Below are 23304 nucleotides of genomic sequence, written 5' to 3' on the forward strand. Positions count from 1 at the left end.
TTATTCAGCCGAGTGCTCACAAACTGGATGCGTATCATTTCTGATTATCGTGTGGAGTCCAAGCATGAAATAACCTGAATTTGAACATCCGTAACACATTTCCTCGATATAACAACACAGGCCTCCCAAAATCGCAATTGTAAGAACCATCTCATTATTATGTCTCAATCAAAAAATAATGTCTTTAGTTGCACAAAACCACTTAAAAACAGTCAAACAGCACTCTTGGGAGGCCTGAGCTGTTCCTAAGGCATGCCTAAATCTGATAGCTGACTGTAGCCCATTAAATTCTTCCTTTCAGGATTATGAGGTGACACAGAGCAAAAATATAAAAATATTCATGCTTCTGATATAATCAAATGTTTTATCTTTGAAAAGGATAGTTCACACAGAAATGAAAATTCTGTCATTATTTGGTCCGAATGTTTTTTTTTTTACATCTATGATTTACACAAAAGGAGATGAAAATTGATAGGGAGATTTGTCAATCTTCAAAAAGTAGCACTGTTCACTTTAACTGTATGGAAAAATAAATTTGAATACATCTTGCCATTCATATCTATTTTTGTAGTCCACAGAAAAAAAAAGTCATATGGTATCCAAATGACAAAAGGGTGAGTAAATTGAGAGCACTGGGGTGAACTATTCTTTTAATTGAAACATGAAATGATGGTCTGTTTCAAACAAGTCATTAGTCTAGCTCAGAGATGCTCTCACAATGGGACTATAAATTACCGTCATACTGCCAGAAGTGTGAGAGCTTTTCAGGCTGTATTCTTCCCCTTTGTCTGAGCATGAAAAGACTGCAGCCAGCAGCACACGTGGCCCTCTCTGTGCAAACTCCCAGAGCCATAAAACTACATTATCACAGGGAAGGAATCAGATACACAGATGCCCCAGAGACCACTCAGTTTACAAAGCACCTCAAAGCCTTCCAGCCTATAAGTTATTACTGACAGAACCTGAAGAACACAGGTGAAAATCAGCTTGCACTTTCTCTATGAGTAACAAAATGTAAAGCTCAATTGTGTCATTTTTAGGCTACAGCCTTCTCAAACACTACCCGCTTCTGTTATACAATTCAGAAGTTAGTTAATTTCTTTAACAATAAACCATTGAAGACTGTGAGATATGAGATTTTTATATGCTTAATAAATATATATAATAAAGTCTTTATATATAATCAACATCTTTCAATCGATCGTTTTAAATTTGGCATTTTTGATTATATCATGCTCAATGCTTCATGGCAATGAAGGTCTTTCCCTTAATAAAGCCATTAAGCTGCTGTACGATTTTCAATGACTTTTTTTTGCATCAAATCAAAGTTTGTAATAATGTGATTGACCTCATAGCTGGCTGGCTTGGTTCATGGCGTATATCTCTTCCAGATTAAAAAAAATTACAAAACTTCAAGAACCAAGACCACTAAAAGAGTGGAGTTAATGGGGACTATAGTACTCTATTGGCTGGCCACTGATTAAAATGTTGTTTTTCAGCTTTAAATTTGCAACTTTGTAACTTTTTCCCATTATGAAACAGTTCCTAAAATACTTTAAGTGGACGTTATGTTCCATAGCAAAAAGTGACTGGTAGTTTTTCAGTCGCAAGCTTAGTTAAAACACCTGAGCAAACCTTGTTCTTGTGAAACACAACCAACTGTCATAGCCACATTCTTTGAGTGTGAAGCTGTCAGACAGTACTAAGCAAATGGGAAAGAAAGAGATGACAGATCCTGTATGTAATTTAAGCCCTCAGAGTCAAACTGCCTCTCTGATCTTTTGGAAAGCCTAGAAAGTAACACAAGAAATTCAAAGTGACTGTAAATATTGAAAACCTCAGAACTATGAGACTTTCATGTGTTTTAAGAAGCTCTGTCACTCTAATTTCTAACAATGTGTAGAGATGTAACACTCAAAAAACCCATTAGCCAGAGGGGTAAAACCTTCAAATCCGATAAGAACGTAAATTTTAATTAAAAGACTCTTGATTAACAAATGTGAGATTTATCAGTCAAAGTAAAATTAATATTATGATATTATATCAAACATGCCTTTAAACATTCCTCTGAATTTCTGTGCCTGACCAGCAAATGTTAGTCTTACCAATTATTTTATGTGTTATAGTGTACAGCTTTATATTATTGTTACACTGCAATTTTTAGTATTTTGTGCAACTTTTTTGTATATCTTTTTTCTTTTATTACTTAATATAAAGAACTGTACTAAACTGTATATTTGATTATTGTCCCAAAAAATGGTTTTAATTAAAAAAATCTGTATTTTAATTTAAGTTAATTTATGTTTTTATTTGGTAGCTTTCTAATAGGTGGAATAATGACTGATCACAGTGATGAGTATTTTGCAATACTGACCTACTGAATGATCATTATATCTTATTTTAGATACGCAGAGGAGGAAATGTGACTGAATTTCAGCATTTTGGGGAAATCCCAAAGTCATGACATCCACAGAAACTGAATATTTAAATGTGGATGTTTTTACATATATAACCCTAATAATATGAGCCAGTCAAGTTATATGGGCCAAAACTCAGTGGTTGCTGCCCTTCCTGGTGAGGAACCAAATCATTAATGCCTTAAGCTTTGCTTCTTTCTAAAAAAAAAGGAAAGAAAAAGGAGATTTATGTCAAGCAGCTGTGTAGCTGTCGGCTGCTGAGCCGGAGAGTTAAGTGAGAGGGAGAGGAGGACAGAGAACACCTGGGTATGGAGCTCAGAGGCAGGCAAGAATCACTTTCATCTGCCCAGGCAGCAGTGGAGGGAGAAAGAGTTGTCTGCACTCACTTCATACACTCTCAAGCAGTTACTACAGGCTGTCAGCAGCTCTCACACATTCTCATTCAGATCCTGTTCAGCTTTCCCCTCTGCTAGGAAAGTGAGACCTGTGCATATCGAGAAAACTGTTTTACTGATTATACAATAGTTCCGGTTCTCAAATTTAATTGGTCAAGATGCGATACAAGAGTGCTGGTCACTGTGACTTTTTGCTGTTTGTAACACTCCGGTTGTCCATGTTAGTGCACTCTGGACAGATGAACAGTCTGTGTATTAGTGTTGGGGATTTTTGGTGACTCTTTTTGGATTTTTATGAGCAAGTCACTAAATCATTCATTCCGTCAATTTGTTCAAGCACATAGATTCATTTAGGAAATGAACAAAGTCAGGAACTGATTGTTGTTCTGGGCAAGTCACTAAATCATCCACTCAACCCATTATTTTAAACGCACTGATTTATTCAGTATTGAAACAACTGACTGCTGTTGTGAGTCATTGTATAATTCACTCAACCAATTCGTTCAAACACACTGTGCTCAAAACCTGAATATATAAAAAAGATCCATGCCATGTAATGCTTAAAATTTTAGTTACTCAATATTAATTTCTTGTTTATTGAACTGTTTGAAATTAATATCACACTCATACATATGCTGTGGCTGTACAGCATTTTTTATGGAATTATGTTTCTTTTCCAATATGAAATAGCAAGTGTTTTCAAACAAAATCTATTCAGTTGAAACTAACTTTTAAGATAACAAGGCATGATCAAATCCTTGTTGTTGCAAATATTGCCAGATTAAGAAATACTGACCTTCTGAACTCGGGGACTGAGAATTATCGGAGAGTTATGCTGATGCAGCACTCAATTTGATTAATCACTTTCGGCGGTTTTAGACTCTTGAACCAAGGCATCACAAGCTTAAAACTTTCTGCAAATATTTCTCTGAGGACAAAACTTGTCATTCTCAGGAAAGACAGGAGAGAAGAGCTGTGTACATATCTAAAAGTCAGATAAGTATCAGAAACTGTCAGAAAAGAAAAAGAGAGCCCTGACATGCGGTCTGTTTTGAGTTTGTGTTAATGGTTGAGTCACGTGGGAGCGTCATCAGGCATGACAGAAGAATGTCATGGTGAGCGCTGAGGTGAATGCGTTCATTCGCTGGCTCTGCATCTCATCTTCATGAGGGCTTAGACAGCACTGTACGAAAACATCTCGGCTCATCTGTTACAGTTTCTCACCGCTTTCTTTGCTGGAGATGGATCTCACCATTCAGTGCCACATAACACATATTGCTGAGTCCTGTATAGCTCATTAAAGATCAAGGGGTCGTTGCATGTGCTCAAACACAGACTCTTCGCTCAAAAGAACCATCATCAGCATGTGATATATACACTGAACAGCTGTCTGTTAAAAGCGAAAGCAATTGTGTTTAGTGTGAAGGGATGCGGTCAACTGAAGAAGCAAGATGGAAATGTTAATAGTCAACTGGATTTAATCAACTGAATCAAAAAACAGGCCTACAAGTTGCAATGAAATGGAAATATCGACAGATCTTTACTCAACAAGCCCCTCATTTCCTGGTGCTTTAAGAGGGACCGGAGTAGTGTCCCACCTGTTTGACTGATTATTAGAGTGACCTGAGGGTGAGGGTGAACTATTCAAGCTCATTGTGAGGCCCATGACACAGGAAAGGCAAGTGTAAAACATGAGGGTCTTACCCCAATTACCATACAGAAGTGACCTGCCCATTGGCGGTTTGAGAGCAACAAGCTTTGCTGGATTCATCTGCAGTAACCTGGAAGTACCTTAGCAACATAATGAATGACACACTATTGCTTCCTTCACTCTATAGCACGACTGCACAAGTACATATAAAACACACATCACATATAAAGCTAACACACAAAAACAGTTGACCAGATGTTCAGTGTCAAATTCATAAGATGACACTGGCGAGATTACACACAAGTGTCGCTCTGCTTGGCTTTGTTTACAGAGCGTTGGGTCAAACTAGCATGTACCGAAAGAGTGCAGATGGTCTTGTTATGTGAGAGGCGATAGGTTAAATGAATTGTATCAGCACTAGCTGTCAGTCAGTCACTCTACTAGCGCAACACCCCCCTGTCCGGGAAAGCATTGTCTCCATTTAGTTTTACGAGAGGTCTAAAAGCTTCTTGTGTACATGTGTGCTGAACAAACTCATCGATAAACCTTAAAACATCGCAAATGATGTGACGCATGTCCTCATAAATCACTCACCTTCAGCTTTGGTGGTAATACTTCAGACATAGTACCTGTCTTATTGATAATATTGAGTCATCAGGTTGACATAGAGAAGGGATAATTTACCCAAAAATGTATTCACACTTAAGACATTTAGATGTTTTTTGTCCATACAATGAAAGGCAGTGGGGTCCAAAACAACACTGGACACCTCTGACTTTGGCTGTATGGACAAAACAACCTGATTATGAAAGAAAATCATACAGGAGGGTGAGTAAATAATGACAGAATGGGTGAAGTGTAATTTGAAAGGGGGGTCTCAAGTGCCTTGAGCCCACCTACCGTAGATAATAACTGTCAATCTGTGTCGCTCTCTCTGATGTTAGTAACCGTACTGAAAGCAGTGGAGACATGTGGTGGAATTCTCCAAAGTAAACAGCTTTCATTGTGCCGAGACGGACATGCACAGGCATATGCGCATTTATGCACTCTATTTAACATACAGACCACACATACTGTTGATATAAGACACTAAGCCAGTAAATACATATTTAAATATAAGTAGGGCTTCCTGAACAAGTGACATTTACAGTCACATGTGAAGCCAAAAACAACAGCACGTCTTAATAAAGCTCTACATACCCTCAACACAGGCCTCGTCTCAACTTCAATGGCTTGTTCCTTTCCTGATATCCTACACCATGTCTGAAGTCTGCTCTATCCGACAGGCTCAGACTACACCAAGCAGAGAGGAGGAGAAAAAATACAGCATGAATTAGCATTCCTAAAGCAATCATGTGACTTCAAAGCACCAATAGGCCGCTCTGGATTCGGTATGATCCACCTCTAGCTCCTCCCTTCTCTTCTCTCTTGTTTCGCTCTCTTACAGAACCCCTTTGACAGGGTTGTTGTGATAGATGTGGTCTGTCGATGCACCTATTTTTGCTATTAAATGTCTAATATTGAAAATTATACCCTCAGTATGTAAAATCATAGTAAATATGTGTAATATGTAGAAGAGTGTAGTATAATAATAAAAAACATATTTAGGTTTGTAAATACTGTACTATGTAAATGAAAATGCAAAAATGATGTCACAAAGAGGGTTTAAATGCAAGAAGTGTGAAGCAACAAAGCTTTTGTCTTTTTGCTGTCAGAATTCTAATATTCAAAATCAGGCCCCCATTTTGCATATTGAAAGTAAATATTTACAATATATAGAAGAGTACAGTATAATAGCACGTCAAAAATGGTGCCACAAAGAGGGTGTTAATGCAAAAAGTGTGAAGCAGCAATGATTTTGCAATCAAATTTCTAATTTTGAAATCGATTTGCATATTCAAAGCAAATATTTACATATATAGAAGAGTATTATAGTATAATATAAATCCTATATTTAGGGTTGCAAATACTGTTCTATGTGAACAAAATAATGCAACAATTATCCACAAAGAGGGTATAAATGCAAAAAGTGTGAAACAGCAATGCATGTCTCCTGTCATAGATGCTGTGAGAAAGCGGTTCAGTCTCAGTGCTGAGCAGAGGGAGGAATTGTAGTCTAACAACAGCGTGCTAATGTCCTGTCTGCATGTGTGCACTATCCTCCATCTTATTAAGCCTCTGTGTCTCATTAGAGCCGGTGGGGGGTGGAAGCCTACAACACACCTCTGTTGCTTGACCCTGACTTTTACGAGCCCACCTCAACAAAGAGCATTAAACAGCAATCATGGCTGAATGCTGAGGACCTCAAGTACAAAACTGCACCGGTCCCGCTCAAGGGTGATTCAAACAGTAGGGTGTTTTTTTTCGGTTGTGGCATGAGGCAATAAAGTGGCTGGATGTGGAACAGGATGCTGCGATACTAAAAGCCGTTAAGTGATGGGAGGTGTAATAGTCTGGGACACACAGGTGCATAAGCAGCATTGGCATAATTAAACAGGTCAGAGGACAGCCAGGAGAATGAACGGAGTGATTGTGCCATGTTCTGCTCTGATAATAAGTTCCTTATGCTTCAGTTATGTCTGTGTGTGTGTGTGTGTGTGTGTGTGTGTGTGTGCGTGTGTGTGTGTGTGTGTGTGTGTTTAAGAGAGAAAGAGAAGATCGTTATCCTGTAATGAGCCTGTACAGTGTTTTATGTTTTAGAAGACATGAGAGCTATTTAAACTAGGGAAGTATATCAGTGATTTTAATTCAGATAACATGAAGACAACATATACTGTAGCAGATTTAAATGATCAGTTTCATTTGTGATTGTAACCATGAGTTTATACACTACAAGACTTTTTTGTGATTCTTGGTATGAGGTATAGCCTTTGTTCTTTGTTTGATTTTTATTAACAACTATCTAATGATTAGTACCGTTACGTGAGCAGCATCCACACTGGTAGGAAAACATCCACTTAGAACATAAAAAATTTGAAATCCAAGACATTTTGTGTACTAAGTGTATTGGCTAAGGGGAAGTCAGTCTGGATATTTTAGCTCCTACCCTACATGCAAAGCAGGCCTGTGTTATATAGTGGTTTGACGTGGCAATACATTATTTGAGGTTTTCTGACACTTTTTATTTAAATATCATTTGAACATATTTGCATATCATCCAGATGGGAGTTTGTTAGGTGTGGTCACAACTGTGTATTATGTCTGTTTTATTTATATGTTATGTGATAGTTTTATTTGTTGAACGTTTATTTTGATCATAGGCCATTCAGTGAAACTCTTTGGAAACTCATTTTCATGTGGACCATGTGCTTTAAATGTGAAAATAAAGTATACAATAACCATTATTTTGGATGCGATTAATTGCTGTTAATCGAATCCAAAATAAAAGTTTTTGTTTATGTTATATACATGTACTGTGTATATTTATTATGTATATATAAATACACACACACACACACGCATGCAAATATATATTTAAGAGAAATATGTTATGTTTATTTACTAAATATATTTATATATAATGTAAATTATATGAATATAAATACATACATGTAAATACTTGTAATTTGTTTCTCCAAAATATATAGTGACAGTGAAATACAGCCAAGTATGGTGACCCATACTCAGAATTCGTGCTCTGCATTTAACCTATCCAAAGTGCACACACACAGTGAAAACACTGAGCAGTGGGCAACCATTTATGCTGCGGCGCCAGGGGAGCATTTGGGTGTCCGGTGCCTTACTCAAGGGCACCTCAGTTGTGGTATTGCCGGCCCGAGACTCAAACCTACAACCTCACGGTTGGGAGTCAAACTCTTGCATATATTACGTAAACAAAAACTTTATTTTGGATGCGATTAATTGACAGCACTAATATATAAATAGTCAGGAAGTAAAATTAATTTTGCTTGTAATGCAAGTCAGTGAGTTCTTTATAGGTTATTAGATGATAATTAAATGCTTAGTTTTATGATAAAAGTTCTGTAGTTTGTACTGTGGGTGACAAAACATAAAATACAATGCAAGAATGATTGAGAAATAAATGTTCCTCAAAAGCCTGAGGTATCATATTTGATATGCTATTTTTGCATGATTTTTCTAAATGATGTATTTTCTAAAAAATCATGTATGGATAATGAATCAAACCTAAGTTGCTTCAGTCCAGTATATATGCATCTTGAATCTATCTGAAATATTGAAAACCCACACAGATGCAGTGGCCTGAGTCCACTTTATATGGCCGATATGAACCAACATGAATGGCACTGACATTATTGCTACCACCACACAGGCACAGTCCTTCTCAAAATTACCAACAAGGCATGACAGATGGTTGGTAAATTTCACAGGAATTCACCTGATCACCCAAGACAGTGAAGTTTCACAATGTCATAAAATCCCCTCAAGAAAACAGTGAAGGGAGAAATGATTGCATCACACAACAACTGTATCCAGTTAATGTGAACATCCCATTTCAATTTCCACAATAGTAAGAATGACACTGGATTTGCAGGATCCATCAAACTTTACAAAGCTCTTGTCAGGGGCGAAAAAGAGCTCACTCCCACTCAGTGCTGTTCCTTATCAGCCGTAAATGCCCCAGCGTAACTGTAATTGCACCCATACTGTATATGAGATGCCATCCATCTCTCCTGTGTTGAGCTGTAAATCACTCACCTCCTGCTGCCTGTCCATCCACACACATGCCATCAACAGCCTACTGCTCATTTCTCATCCCTGGAGACAGACATGCACATCTCTAAAGGCAAAAATGATTCATTATTATTTTAACTAATATATTTAATGTTTTCATACAGTGACGTGTTTTTTACAGGTTATCTGTGGTGGTTAATACTGTCTTGCACTGGAAAGAAACATTTCCATCTCCTGCAGTGAACTCTCCGCAGCGGTTCAGAGGTCATCATCAATGTTTACATGACATCACGTAGAATTACCCTCAATATGATCCATTATGCAAGACTTTCCCTCAGAAACATTAATGATAAGTACAAGAATATCCCAGAGGTATTTGCTCTAGTCTAGTTCTTTATAATAACTTTTGAATCCAAATATACACTGTATGAAAAGTAATAAGTGAGTAGAATTTACCTCTAGAAGCCGTTTTAAATGTGCAACAGCGATAAAAAGGGCAAAGAGATCTTTCAATCTTTGTGTTTTACTGCTGCCATCTACTGCCAAGTCACTAAAGGTTCACGTCAAAATACAGCATTGTACTGTCTAATGTTAAAACTTTACATTTCAAATAAATGTATCACCGTTTTCAAAAATATTAAGCAGCACAATCATTTCCAACATTTATAATAATGAGAAATATTTATTGAGCATCAAATCAGCTTATCAGAATGATTTCTTATAGATCATGTGACACTGAAAACACAAGTAAGGGCTGCTAAAAATTCAAGTTGCTATCACACGAATAAATCACATTTTAAAATGCATTTAAACTCGGTATTATCCAAACTGTTGAATGGTCTTGTATTTTGAATTATGCACTGCATTACGTGTTTTAGGGTTGAAAGAAAAGAAGGATAGGCAAGGTGCAGAAACGTCCAGCAGCTAGATTAAATTAGACAGTACTTTATGTGTACAGCAATAATCTGTAATGTAAGTCTGAACAATGAGTGAGTTTTTCCAGAGTGATTTGTTCAAATGGTGGTCAAAAGCAGATGTCATGGATATTTGCTCAGTTGCTGAATAAGGCGTCAGGTGATGAGAAGCATGTAATGGGGTGTTTTCATATATGTGAAGAATGAGATGTGGGTTGTGGCTTGTGTATTCCTTTATGCTGGAGGAGCAGACAGCTGCTTCTCATTCTGCGCTCTCGTCTCTCTTTTGCTTTCATCAGCATGACCACCACAAACAAGACCAATCCTAACGAGACCACCAGCCTGGTTAGGCCGAGTGATAACAGCAAACAGGTGAGTCTCATTTTCAGCATCTTAGTATTTTGATTAAAAGCTCATTTAATTATGAAAAAATTGTGATTGTGATAATACTATTTATGTGCTAATAGTTAGTACATACACATACATATATTTACTTTGTGCGTATCTGGCTATATTTTTGTATACAGGATTATACAGAGGCCTCAAAAAGTAAAGACAGACATATAAAAATAAACAAATCATTCACTGCATTATAAAATGAAGTAATTTTAAACTAAATTTATTTTTAACATTTCTTTTGTGAAACATTTTTTATTTTTTCAGATAAATACATTTAAATACAAGTGTCCATATACTTTTTTAGGCAAAAACTGATTATGTATCTGATATATATACATATACTGTATATACACAGTGCCACTTCGTGAATCCCTTGCAGAAATAAGAGAGATCATACAAAATTTATGTTATTTTTTATTTAGTACTGTCCTGAGAAAAATATTTTAAAATAAAAGATGTTTACATTTAGTCCATTAACATTTACATTTAGTTATTAAAATAACCCCATTCAAAATTTGTGAACCTTTGGTTCTTACACTGTGTGTGGTTACCTGGATGATCCATGACTGTTTTCTGTTTTGTGATTGTTGTTCAAGAGTCCCTTGTTTGTTCTGAACAATTGAACTGAGCACTGTTCTTCAGAAAAAAACATCTTTTCACACTGAGAACTATTGAGGGACTCAAACACAACTATTAAAAAAGGTTCAAACATTCACTGATGCTCCAGAAAGAAATGCATTTTGTATGATCTCTAGCATCATATAATAATTGATGTTAATGGTGTTCGTTGTCTGTTTGATTACTTCTTTAATTGATTTTTGTGTACATTTCTGTCATATTTTTCACTGTACACATGTAAACTGTCACCACTGATATGCTCCTACTAAATATTAATTACATTCATTTACATAAATATTAAATACATTAAAACAGAAACATTAATTTTCAGTGGAATTACTTTGCAACAATTTGTATCGTAAAAAGCGCTATACAAATACATTTTAATAGAATTTTGTTAAAATTACTCAAATTTTAACATTTTCTGCAAGGGATTCACAAACTTTCAAGTGGCACTATATATATATATATATATATCAGTAAATATAAGTATATCAGATAATATATATATATTCCCACAGACGCTAATGAACAGTTTTTTTTAACAAAGCAGAGAAGTTGATTTGGCCAGGGTTTCCCTTTCCATCTGTTTTGAGTATGCTGAAGTGGTCTGGACGGAAGTGGTGCTTGAGGTTTAATCAAATTATTAGATGGGACTGCATGTGCTTTGTAGCTCTAAAATGATACTCCCTGGCCAGCCTGTTATCATAATATTTCCATGCAGTTTTCAATTCTCTGGCTATAGTCAAATTGGTCTTGGGTTGAAACATGATCAGTGCTTTGCATAACAGATCAGTTGATCTTTACATTTATATCCCATAATGATATTAAATCACATGATCCAAACCCTTTCATACATATTATCTAATGTGCAAAAGCAGTGACACTGCAGTTAATGGAACAAACTAATTTGATATGCTTTATGTAATCCAGTCAGGCACAGAAGATACTTTAATAGAGCATAAATTAGATTAAATCTTAATCTTAATTTTAACGACATCATAACCTAATCTTCATTTATTGGATAATGTGTGTCAAAACATTAAATTAAGTTCAACATGAACAATCTTCATGAATCTAAATATGTATTTCAATGATTAACATGTAAATTCTAATAATATCTAATTTTCTTTTTAACGTACATATATCAAAATCAAAGTAGTAAAAACATGTTAAGGAAGAAACAGTCTCAGATAACATAAAACAGCAATAATAAGTGCAAAACTATATAAATTATAATTTTTATTTATTTATAGGAGTTAAGGATGACAGTCTAAGATTATATTACACACACACAGACACACACACATACACACACACACACACACACACACACACACACACACACACACACATATATATATATATATATATATTATATATATATATACACTTATTTTATATTAAATAAGGTTATTTTTTTATCAAAAGAATGTTTGAGATCTATTCTTACCCTTATGTAAGGACCATCGGTTTCTGAAGACTGCTATGTATTATTTGACAGGAGTAGTTGTGTGTAGTGTCAGATAACAACATTTGGTATATTTGGTCATGCCTGAAGCCTGTTGATATCCCATCTAAGTCTTGCTGTCAGTTAACTATCCACTCCACAGTGATATCTTTAGGGTAAAGATAAGAGTTAAGAGCTCCAGCACAGCTGATCACAGCTTCAGGGTGAACTGTAAATGCAGATGAAAAAAACACAATCAACAAGATTACAAAAATGCATTAAGATAAGTACATGTTGCATGTTGTAAGCTGTATGTAACCTGGTTGGATGCATGAATATCTATAAACAACAACACTGGATGCATTTAAACATGCACTTTCTGGTCTAGGATTGTTCTACTGTGTTCATAGAACTTCTTGAGTCGAGGAACACAATCACGATGAATGTATATGAGATTATTGTGATTCCAGAGATCAAACCTGTCTAGAATATTTTTAATGTTCAGATCTTGTGGCAAGTATGAATACCATTGAGGGCTGTCTATGTCCATAGAAAGACTATACTTTCTATTGACTGAAAAATGATACAGTCCACTTGACGTTCCATTATCGCTCGGCTGACAGCCATACATTAACTGCGGGAGTGGACCTGAAAATACAAAATCCTCTTTTAATTAGAACTGGAATCATTTTAGGAATCTTTTTCATTTCTATTATTGCAGTGTAGTATTATATAGTACAATGGAGAACTAATTCGCTGCAGCATTGTAGAATATTGACACCAGGTTATTTATTTTATTAAAATGTCATACAAAAGCTATTGTGATTCTGAGTGTAGTGTCCATTACACAGTCCCAGGTTGATGTAATATTTGCCTTTATTAAATCTTTGTGTGCAGAAGCTGATAAATTAGATGACACTGGGTTTCCAGCTTTTCTTGTATGACAACCATAATAGGAAAATTTATTTTGTTTCTGCAAACAAACCCAACTAAAAGTTACTGTTTACTGTTACTGTTGAATATTATAAGTTTATGTGAATATATATTAAAACACTTATATGATAAACAAGTGACTTTGACTTAGTACTATCATAGTGTGAAAACCTTTCTTTAAAATATATTTCTGTGCTCATTTCCCTTACATAATCATAATTATTTTGTAATATTATTAAAATTATTACAATAGTGTTTAAAAAAAATTTTAATCGCAAAAGCTGTCAAATCAGATTGGTGCTGTCTCACATGGCCACTACGCCCCTACTGTTTAAAACATTAGCTTTAAAATAACACATTTCTTGATATAGAGATTTTGTAAAACATAATTGTTTATTTTATTGGCAATAACCTGTACCTACAGCATATATATTATTTATTAAAACATCCTCATATAATGCACAATTTTAGAAAACAAAATCATGTCAGTCAAAATGTGTATAATATTATACTTATATTATTTACTATAATAATAGTATAGTTTAATGAAGTAATCATTTATATATTTTCTTCTGGTTTATAGTTTTAGACTAGTTGTAGAACCAGAAAGAGATTTCCAAACCTACCTTTCAACCCCAAGGTTAAATATTCTGTTTTAAAACATCTCTCCAGACAGTGGACAGAGGGATTTGAAAATACATCAGATGTGCTGTCATAATAAGTAAATACTCTGTAATCATCAAACATGCCATATGATGAGTATTTCAGTAAATATTGATTGATGATCGAACTGTGTGATCCACTTGCAATTAGTGAAAAGGAAAGAAAATTTACCTATACCACCAGAGTATTCTGCGTACAAAGCCACCAGGGAGGATGGCAACAAGAAATTTAATAATTCAGGAAAATATGTAAACAGAATGTAAAAATGGATCTGGATCTGGAAATTGAGCATTTTAGTTCTTACTACCAATAAGCCATTAGAAAATCATATTAAAAATGAATGTAGTACTGTTACAGTGTTCCTCTTGTTGGTAGGCTGATTTGTTCTGTACATTGTAAAAATGTAAAAAAAAAAAAAAAACAGAAATCTTAGACAATGCTAATATTATACAGCTAACATTAAAACAGGATAAATTTAAGCTAAAATCAATTTATATCTTTGGTAAGTAGCCACAGAAAAACAAACAATAAAGACTGAACATTTAAGAATAAACTTAAAATGAAATTGAAAGGCTATAAAAGTGGAAACAAAGGTGAAAAGAAAAACAATTTTGGTGCAAAAAAGAAAAGAAAAAACAACAGGAAAAACTATTTCCTGGTGCAAAAAAATACCCTTTTGTGTGTGCAATAATTTAAAATTATTCTTTTATGTGTGTATATATTTATATCTTCTTGTGTGTATATATATATATATATATATATATATATATATATATATATATATATATATATATATATATATATATATATATATATATATATAAATTAAAACAACAAATTATTAGCTGTTTCACATTCCACTTCACTAGAGGGCAGAATTACACAATGTTAAGTAGCTAAGTACAGACACCTATCATTACACACACACACACACACACACACACACACATACTTTGATAAATACTTCGATAGATACAGTCTTTTTCTCTTTTTTTGAGTGAGTTAGTCATAGGAAGACTTCTTTAGTCTATTACAATGTGAACGGCAGAGTTTATTTTTGCATTTGTGTTTACCAAAAGGAAGAACAACATTGCTCTGTCACCCCCAGGCTCGTGGGGAGTCCTGAAATCTCCAAGTCCGGTTTTTGTTGTCGCTTTGTGCTCTATTCCCTCCACTCAGCAGGGTTCTTATACAAAATATTTTTCATTATGAATAAGACACTGAAACTCAGTGGCCACCCCGGAGAGACTCTCACTGTAACAATAGATGGGGAGATGGGATCTGTCCGCTGTTGCGTACTTGCTCCGTCAAACAGTCCCACCCAGAAGAAGAAAAACTAAACAATGGGGGAACATTTACTTAACATGCTTTAATTATGCTCTTATTCCTTTACCGCATCATTTGTCTTTAAATGCTGTTATGCAACCTGACCCTTACTATGATACATTTTATAAACTGAATTTATACATTTACTTAAGTGCATTCTAAAAATGCTGGGTTAAATACAACCCAGCGCTGAGTAAAATATGGACAAACCCAGCGACTGGGTTGTTTTCAACCAACAGTAGGGTTAAATGTTTAACCCAATCTTCAGGGCAGTAACCCAGCCGCTGGGTCAAAACAACCCAGTTGCTGGGTTTTCCCACATTTTACCCAGCATTGATTTGTATTTCACTCAGCATTTGTGAGTGTGTAAGATGTAAGTTACACTCTTACTGTAAATACAGTATATTTTCATTCTTGATGTGGCAATTATACTCTTTCAACTCGAAATATTAACATTTGTATGTATTTTGTAGGCTATTTATCACTTTTCCAGGATTTTTAGTTTGTAAAATAAAGAAATGGTGACCAAAATGTCATAACTGTGTATGTGAAACCTTTTTTTTTACATTATTTAATTATTTGAGTTTGTAACCCATCTACTAGTTTATTTTACTCAGAAAGACTCGCACTGCATTCAAGGTACATTTTATCATTTGATGCATTCCTTGGGACCTGATCTTGGGTTTATACAGTGTACTGACATATACATACTGTGTGTTCTTGTTCTAGTTTGTTAGTTATATAGTCTGGCATATCTGCACTTTGGGTGCATGGTGCAGTAAATTTTTAACTCTTCTAATATGATATTTAATGTAATCCTATTTTCAAAAGGATTAATGATTTTGACCCTAATCCAAATCCTTTAGTTTAAAGTCCCAACACAAGAAGCACTTTCATTTAGACTTACTACTGGGCCATTGCAGCTGATCCAGGCCACCAAGATAGATATTCACAGTTTTGGTAGAAATGGGACTTCTGCCCATTGCACAGGGGCTTTCGATGCTTTGTTGCCCCTAGGCTCCAAATGAATGCTTTGTAAAGAGCTCATTATCTGTTTGACAGATTTCAAAGGGCAGACAGGACATGTCTCTAATTGGACCACATGAAAAAGAGGGTCCAGCACTACTCATGGAGGAACACAAGGCTCCTCATCAATACAGTTGGAATGTGCCTCTCCATTAGTCTGAGTCACATTGTTCCATCATTGTTAGTGTAAAAGTTTCCATTTAATCCACAAGAAGGTGCTCTTTCATTCAGTGCCATGAGCTTCAATGACAGTGTCAAAGCAGATAATGAAAATGACCGAGATGAGGATATGGTGATGTGGATGCTCGCTTGATCAGATTGGTCAAGCTTTGCTCAGACAATGGCTGTCTTCGTTTGAACTTTGTGAACTGGCTGACCCAAAACCAGTGCTTGTGTCTATCCATGTCAGATTCACAATGATTCAAAGGGCTTTTTGAAACTGAAATATCATCGGCATTTCAATAAACACTTATCATAAGAATATAAACACAATGTCTCCAGATAATTCTTAACCCTGGGTTAACAGAATGCTATCATTTTTAATCTTTCACACTTATTTTCTTTCAGTTCGAAATTAAGTTTTGAGGTTTCATGCTGTACATTGAAAAGCTGCGATGTTTATGCTCTTATTTGCATATTTGCTGTGTCAGCATTGAGTGGATGAACTTAACATGTGACCTGATTAATGAATGGCTTGCATTGCTATACAGTATATTAATTTATGGTATCACAATGTTACCAAACAGACTTTTTGGACCATAACCGTTTCTTTGATTACTTTGTCATTCCAAATAATAGGTATTCTGTCAGGCTTTGACAATTCCCTCAAATGCTGAAATGAATATATTGCATGAAAGTTTCTAAAAATGTGCCTGGAATCCCATACGCAAAATTTACAAAACCCAGACAAGTCTAACCCACTTTCAAAATCACAACTATGGAATACAGGGTTTAAAAATACTGATTATCTATGCTTAAGCATTGCATGAAAAGCACTACAAAGTCCCTTAAATCCAATGCAGCCTGCCGTTTTCTAGTGATTTAAAGCCACTCAAACATGAAACTGTGACGCTAACAATGGAGGACAGGAGGCAGATGCAAGTAAAGGTAGTTTATTGACAGGAGTTGTGATGGATGAATGCTGGTGAGTGACGCAGGAACCACGATGGCAGCACAGACAGGTGGGAAGGTGATTTGAGTGCGTTGGTAGAGATGACGGTGGTGGTAGATCGGTGATCCGTGGTGATAATCCGTGAGTGACTGTGATAATCCAAAGTAGACCGAACAGGAAACAGGGCAAGGACAGGAACACAGGAGCACGAACAGACATCAACACATGGACCTCAAACAACGATCTGACAAACAGGAGACGAAAGACAGGGCGTTATATAGGCGGTTGGAATGAGATGCACCTGCCGCTGATCAGGCGATCAGTGGCCACACCCACATGAACCAATCAACATGACATAACATGACTACAGCTGGAGACGGTGCGTTCACGAACCGTGACAGTACCCCTCCTCCTAAGGACGCCTCCTGGCGTCCCCAGAATCTCTTACCTGTCGATTGTAATCATCGATAAGGGAGTGATCCAGGATGTCCCTGGCAGGTACCCAACTTTTCTCCTCCGGACCGTAACCCTCCCAGTCCACCAAGTACTGAAATCCGCGTCCCCTCCTTCTAGAGTCCAGAATACGATTTACCAAATAGGTGGTCTCCCCATCTACGAGACGCGGCGGGGGAGGGACCGGGGTAGGCGGATTAATGGGAGAATGAAATACGGGCTTAATTTTGGACACATGAAAGGCGGGATGAATTCTCCTGTACGTAGGAGGGAGTTTAAGGCGGACTGCCACCGGACTAATGATTTTGGTGACAGTGAACGGGCCAATAAATTTGGGAGCCAATTTATTAGATACGGACCGGAGAGGAATATTCTTGGTTGAAAGCCACACCTTTTGACCCACGACGTATACGGGAGGCCTAGACCGGTGGCGATCGGCCTTGGCCTTGGTGCGCGCCCCCGCTTGGAGTAGAGTCTCACGGGCTCTGGTCCAAGTGCGGTGGCACCTCTGGACGAAGGCGTGAGCGGAGGGGACCGCAACTTCGGATTCCATACTGGGAAAAATAGGTGGCTGGTAACCTACACTACACTCAAAAGGAGATAGGCCCGTAGCTGATACTGGTAAGGTATTGTGGGCGTACTCCACCATAGACAATTGTTGGCTCCAGGAGGAAGGATTCTTGGAGACCAAACATCGCAACACCCTTTCCAAATCTTGGTTGGCTCTCTCGGTTTGACCATTGCTCTGGGGGTGAAACCCTGAGGACAGACTTACAGTCGCTCCCAGTAGTCTACAGAATTCTTGCCAAAATTTAGCCACAAATTGGGGTCCCCTGTCGGAAACCACGTCTATCGGGAGGCCATGTAAACGAAAGACGTGGTCTACGACGGTCAACGCTGTCTCCTTGGCTGAGGGTAATTTGGGCAAGGGAATAAAGTGGGCCGCCTTCGAGAACCGGTCCACCACGGTTAAAACTACCGTGTTTCCCTGGGAGGGTGGGAGGGCGGTAATAAAATCTAGAGCGATGTGGGACCAGGGTCTCGAAGGAACCGGCAGCGGTTGGAGTAACCCATCAGGGGGCCGATTGGAAGTCTTACCAGTGGCACAAACCGAGCAAGCCAAAACAAAACTGTGAATGTCGCGAGCCATAAGTGGCCACCAGAATCGTTGCTTGACTAAAAATCTAGTACGGTTAACCCCTGGATGGCAAGCTACATTCGAGCAATGTCGCCACTGGATAACGTTGGACCTTAATCCCTCCGGCACAAATAAACGGTTCGGTGGGCACCCGGGCGGAGGCGTTACCCCTTCTAAGGCCGTTCTGACCTTCGATTCGATCTCCCATGTGAGAGTGGAGACCACTAATGTCTCAGGAAAAATACACTCGGGAGTGGACGGGCGTTCGGAATGGTCAAAAATACGTGACAAAGAATCGGGTTTGATATTTTTGGAACCCGGGCGGTACGAGATAGTAAAGTCAAAACGTCCGAAAAAAAGTGCCCACCGAGCCTGCCTGGAGTTCAACCTCTTGGCGGTGCTAATGTACTCTAAATTCTTGTGGTCAGTCCATACTATAAAAGGAACCCCCGATCCCTCTAACCAGTGTCGCCATTCCTCTAATGCCATCTTAACTGCCAACAATTCTCGGTTACCAATATCATAATTTCGTTCTGCCGGAGATAAACGATATGAAAAATACGCGCAAGGGTGGACCTTGTCGTCTAAGGGAGAACGTTGAGATAACACCGCTCCTACCCCCACCTCTGATGCGTCGACCTCCACCACGAACTGACGTGTAGGGTCAGGGGTAATCAGAATAGGGGCTGAAATGAAACGGCTCTTCAGTTTGGCAAACACAGCCTCAGCTGTGTCCGACCACCTGAACGCAGTCTTGGCGGAGGTCAAGGCGGTCAGAGGTGCGGCTAGTTGGCTGAAGTTGCGAATAAAACGCCGGTAGAAGTTAGCGAACCCCAGAAACCTCTGTAGGGCCTTACGGGAATCTGGGCTTGGCCATTCTACCACAGCCTTAACCTTCTCGGGATCCATGCGTATTCCCTCAGTCGACACGATATACCCCAAAAATGGAATTGACTGTGCATGAAATTCGCATTTCTCCGCCTTGACAAAAAGCCCATTCTCTAGCAACCTCTGAAGCACTTGTTGGACGTGCTGCACATGTTCCTGGAGAGAAGAAGAAAAAATCAATATGTCGTCCAGGTAGACATAAATGAACTGATCGATCATATCTCGCAGCACGTCGTTGACAAGTGCCTGGAAGACCGCTGGGGAGTTGGAGAGCCCAAAGGGCATAACCAAGTATTCAAAGTGCCCTCTGGGGGTGTTAAAAGCGGTCTTCCATTCATCCCCCTCCCTGATCCGAACCAAATGATACGCATTGCGTAAGTCCAGTTTTGTGAAAATTGACGCTCCCTGCAACCTCTCGAAGGCCGAAGACATCAACGGCAAAGGATAAGTATTCTTTACCGTGATGTTGTTCAGTCCCCGGTAATCAATACAAGGTCGCAGAGATCCGTCCTTCTTTCCCACAAAAAAGAACCCCGCCCCCGCAGGAGAAGAGGAAGGGCGGATGAATTTAGAAGCTAGAGAATCAGAAATATATTTCTCCATAGCCTCCCTCTCTGGAACAGAAAGTGAATAGAGTTTGCCCTTAGGCGGAGACTTACCTGATAGTAAATCTATGGCACAGTCGTAAGGACGATGCGGAGGAAGAGAAGCAGCCCGAGACTTACTGAACACTTCCTTCAGATGGAGGTACTCAGCGGGCACGTTAGACAAATCCACCGCCTCCTCCTGCAACACAGACACAGACACAGACGGACAGGCAGACACTAGACAAGACTCATGACATCTTTTACACCAAGACAAAACGGAGTTAGAGAGCCAGTCAATGCTAGGGTTGTGGAGGAGGAGCCAAGGGTGTCCGAGGACAATGGGTGCCAGGGGAGAGTCAAGGATGTGAAAAGAGATGGTCTCAGAGTGATTGCCAGAGGTGATGAGTGTAATGTCTTCAGTGATGTATGATATGGTGGGAAGTTGCTGACCAGTGAGGGCGTGAACCGTGATGTGGTGCGGAAGAGGTCTGAGGGGAATGTGGAGCTTGTGGGCTAATGTGCTGTCCATGAAGTTACCCTCAGCCCCGGAATCCAGTAGTGCCTGACAGTGATGTGTCTGTGCTGACCACCGCAGCCATACCGGGAGGAGCGTAGAAGATGATGGTGATGATGATGATGATGATGATGAGGTCTTCTCGGCGGAGATCCCACCCGATAGTAGCCTCATGCGTACTACCGGGCCTGGCCCTTTTACCGGACAGGCGTGGGCTCGATGTCCGGCTCCCCCGCAGTAAAGGCAAAGGCCCAGGGACCTCCGCCTCTCCTTCTCCTCCCGGGAAAGCCGAGCTCGCCCTACCTGCATGGGCTCGTGATCGTAGGCGGGGCTGGCCACGTCCCCGCCGCTGAACCGCACGTCTGCCGGTCCCCTGGATGGGGTGTTGAGTAGCCCCCTCCTCTCCATCCGTGCCAGACGTGCATCGACCCGAAGGGCCAGCTCAATAAGTCCATTGAACGACGGGGGAAGGTCCATGGCGTAGATCTCCCTCTGGACGCGGTCAGCCAGCCCATGCAGGAACATGTCCCACTGCGCCTCCTCGTTCCAATGGCACTCCGCCGCCAGGGTCCGGAACTCGATGGAATAGTCCGAGACGGATCTCTCGTGCTGGCGTAACTCCGCCAGCCTCCTGGCCGCTTCCCGTCCTGCGGCGGCCCGATCAAAGACCCGTCTCATCTCGGCGGAGAGCGCCTGGAACGAGGCGCAGCAAGGGTCCTGGTTCTCCCACACCGCTGTTCCCCACAATGCCGCCCTCCCAGAGAGCAGGGTCAGAACGAAGGCCACCTTGGCCCTCTCACTGGCGAAGGTTCTAGGCTGGAGGGCAAAATGCATATCACAATGGTTAAGGAAAGCTCTACAATAGTCGGGCTCACCCGAGTACGCTTCCGGAATCGGGAGGCGTGGTTCCGGCTGGGAGGGGACCTCTGATGGGGCTGGTGGAGCAGGCGGTGTGAGTGGCGCAGTGGGAGCTCGTAATAGCTGGAACTGTTGGGTGAGCTCGGACACCTGCGTCACTAAAGCCTGAACCGCGCGACCAGTGTCGTTAAGAGTCCGCTCCTGGGAGTCCATCCTCCGAACACTGGCGCTGAGGAAAACTTCGAGGGAGGAAGGTTGATTACTCGCTGCCTCCATGTTGGTCAGATCGTTCTGTGACGCTAACAATGGAGGACAGGAGGCAGATGCAAGTAAAGGTAGTTTATTGACAGGAGTTGTGATGGATGAATGCTGGTGAGTGACGCAGGAACCACGATGGCAGCACAGACAGGTGGGTAGGTGATTTGAGTGCGTTGGTAGAGATGACGGTGGTGGTAGATCGGTGATCCGTGGTGATAATCCGTGAGTGACTGTGATAATCCAAAGTAGACCGAACAGGAAACAGGGCAAGGACAGGAACACAGGAGCACGAACAGACATCAACACATGGACCTCAAACAACGATCTGACAAACAGGAGACGAAAGACAGGGCGTTATATAGGCGGTTGGAATGAGATGCACCTGCCGCTGATCAGGCGATCAGTGGCCACACCCACATGAACCAATCAACATGACATAACATGACTACAGCTGGAGACGGTGCGTTCACGAACCGTGACAGAAACAGCCATGTGATCAGACAACGCTATGGTGATTGTTGTGCTCAGGTGAAAAAATCGTGCAAATGAACACTTACAAAGCTGAGACGCAATTGAATTTCTAGTCATTCAGAGAGAGTGACGCATCCATGTTTAAGCTCAAGAGGTCACATGACCTGAGGATTACAGTATCATGTCCTTAAACTCATCCTTCACACCAAAATGTCTTGGCAACCATTAACACTACACTAAATGTAACTGTAATTGTTACCTTAAGACATTAATTCTACCTGACCTTCTAAAAATGACTTTTTTGGTGTAATCTTGTCATAATAGTTTATCAGGTTAGTCAGGTTGATTTAGTCATAATAATATTACGGTTTTGACTTAATCCAGATATAAATGTTGATGATTATATAAACCAGTTACTTTAAATGTTACCACATGACTTTAATTTTTAGGTTAAATTACAACATTGTTCTTTTAATTATAAAATTATAGTGTATAACTTTTCAAATCAAACAACATTTAATATGACACTTAATAAGCGCAGTCCTATTTTGGGTCTATTTTGAAGATTTTAATATTTAATA

At 39.2% G+C, this 23304-nt stretch overlaps 1 protein-coding gene across 1 annotated transcript in view; it reads right to left on the reverse strand.

Moving 5' to 3' along the window:
• Window positions 1–5801, reverse strand: part of LOC132118162 (polyhomeotic-like protein 2) — a 38096-nt gene extending 32295 nt beyond the window's left edge. The window contains exon 1 of the mRNA XM_059527775.1: window positions 5664–5801. The gene's annotated coding sequence lies outside the window, so the exon portion shown is untranslated. The remainder of the gene's footprint in view (window positions 1–5663) is intronic.
• Window positions 5802–23304: the final 17503 nt, after the last annotated feature.

The sequence above is a fragment of the Carassius carassius genome, chromosome 37 (assembly GCF_963082965.1).
Source record: "Carassius carassius chromosome 37, fCarCar2.1, whole genome shotgun sequence".
Taxonomy (NCBI): domain Eukaryota; kingdom Metazoa; phylum Chordata; class Actinopteri; order Cypriniformes; family Cyprinidae; genus Carassius; species Carassius carassius.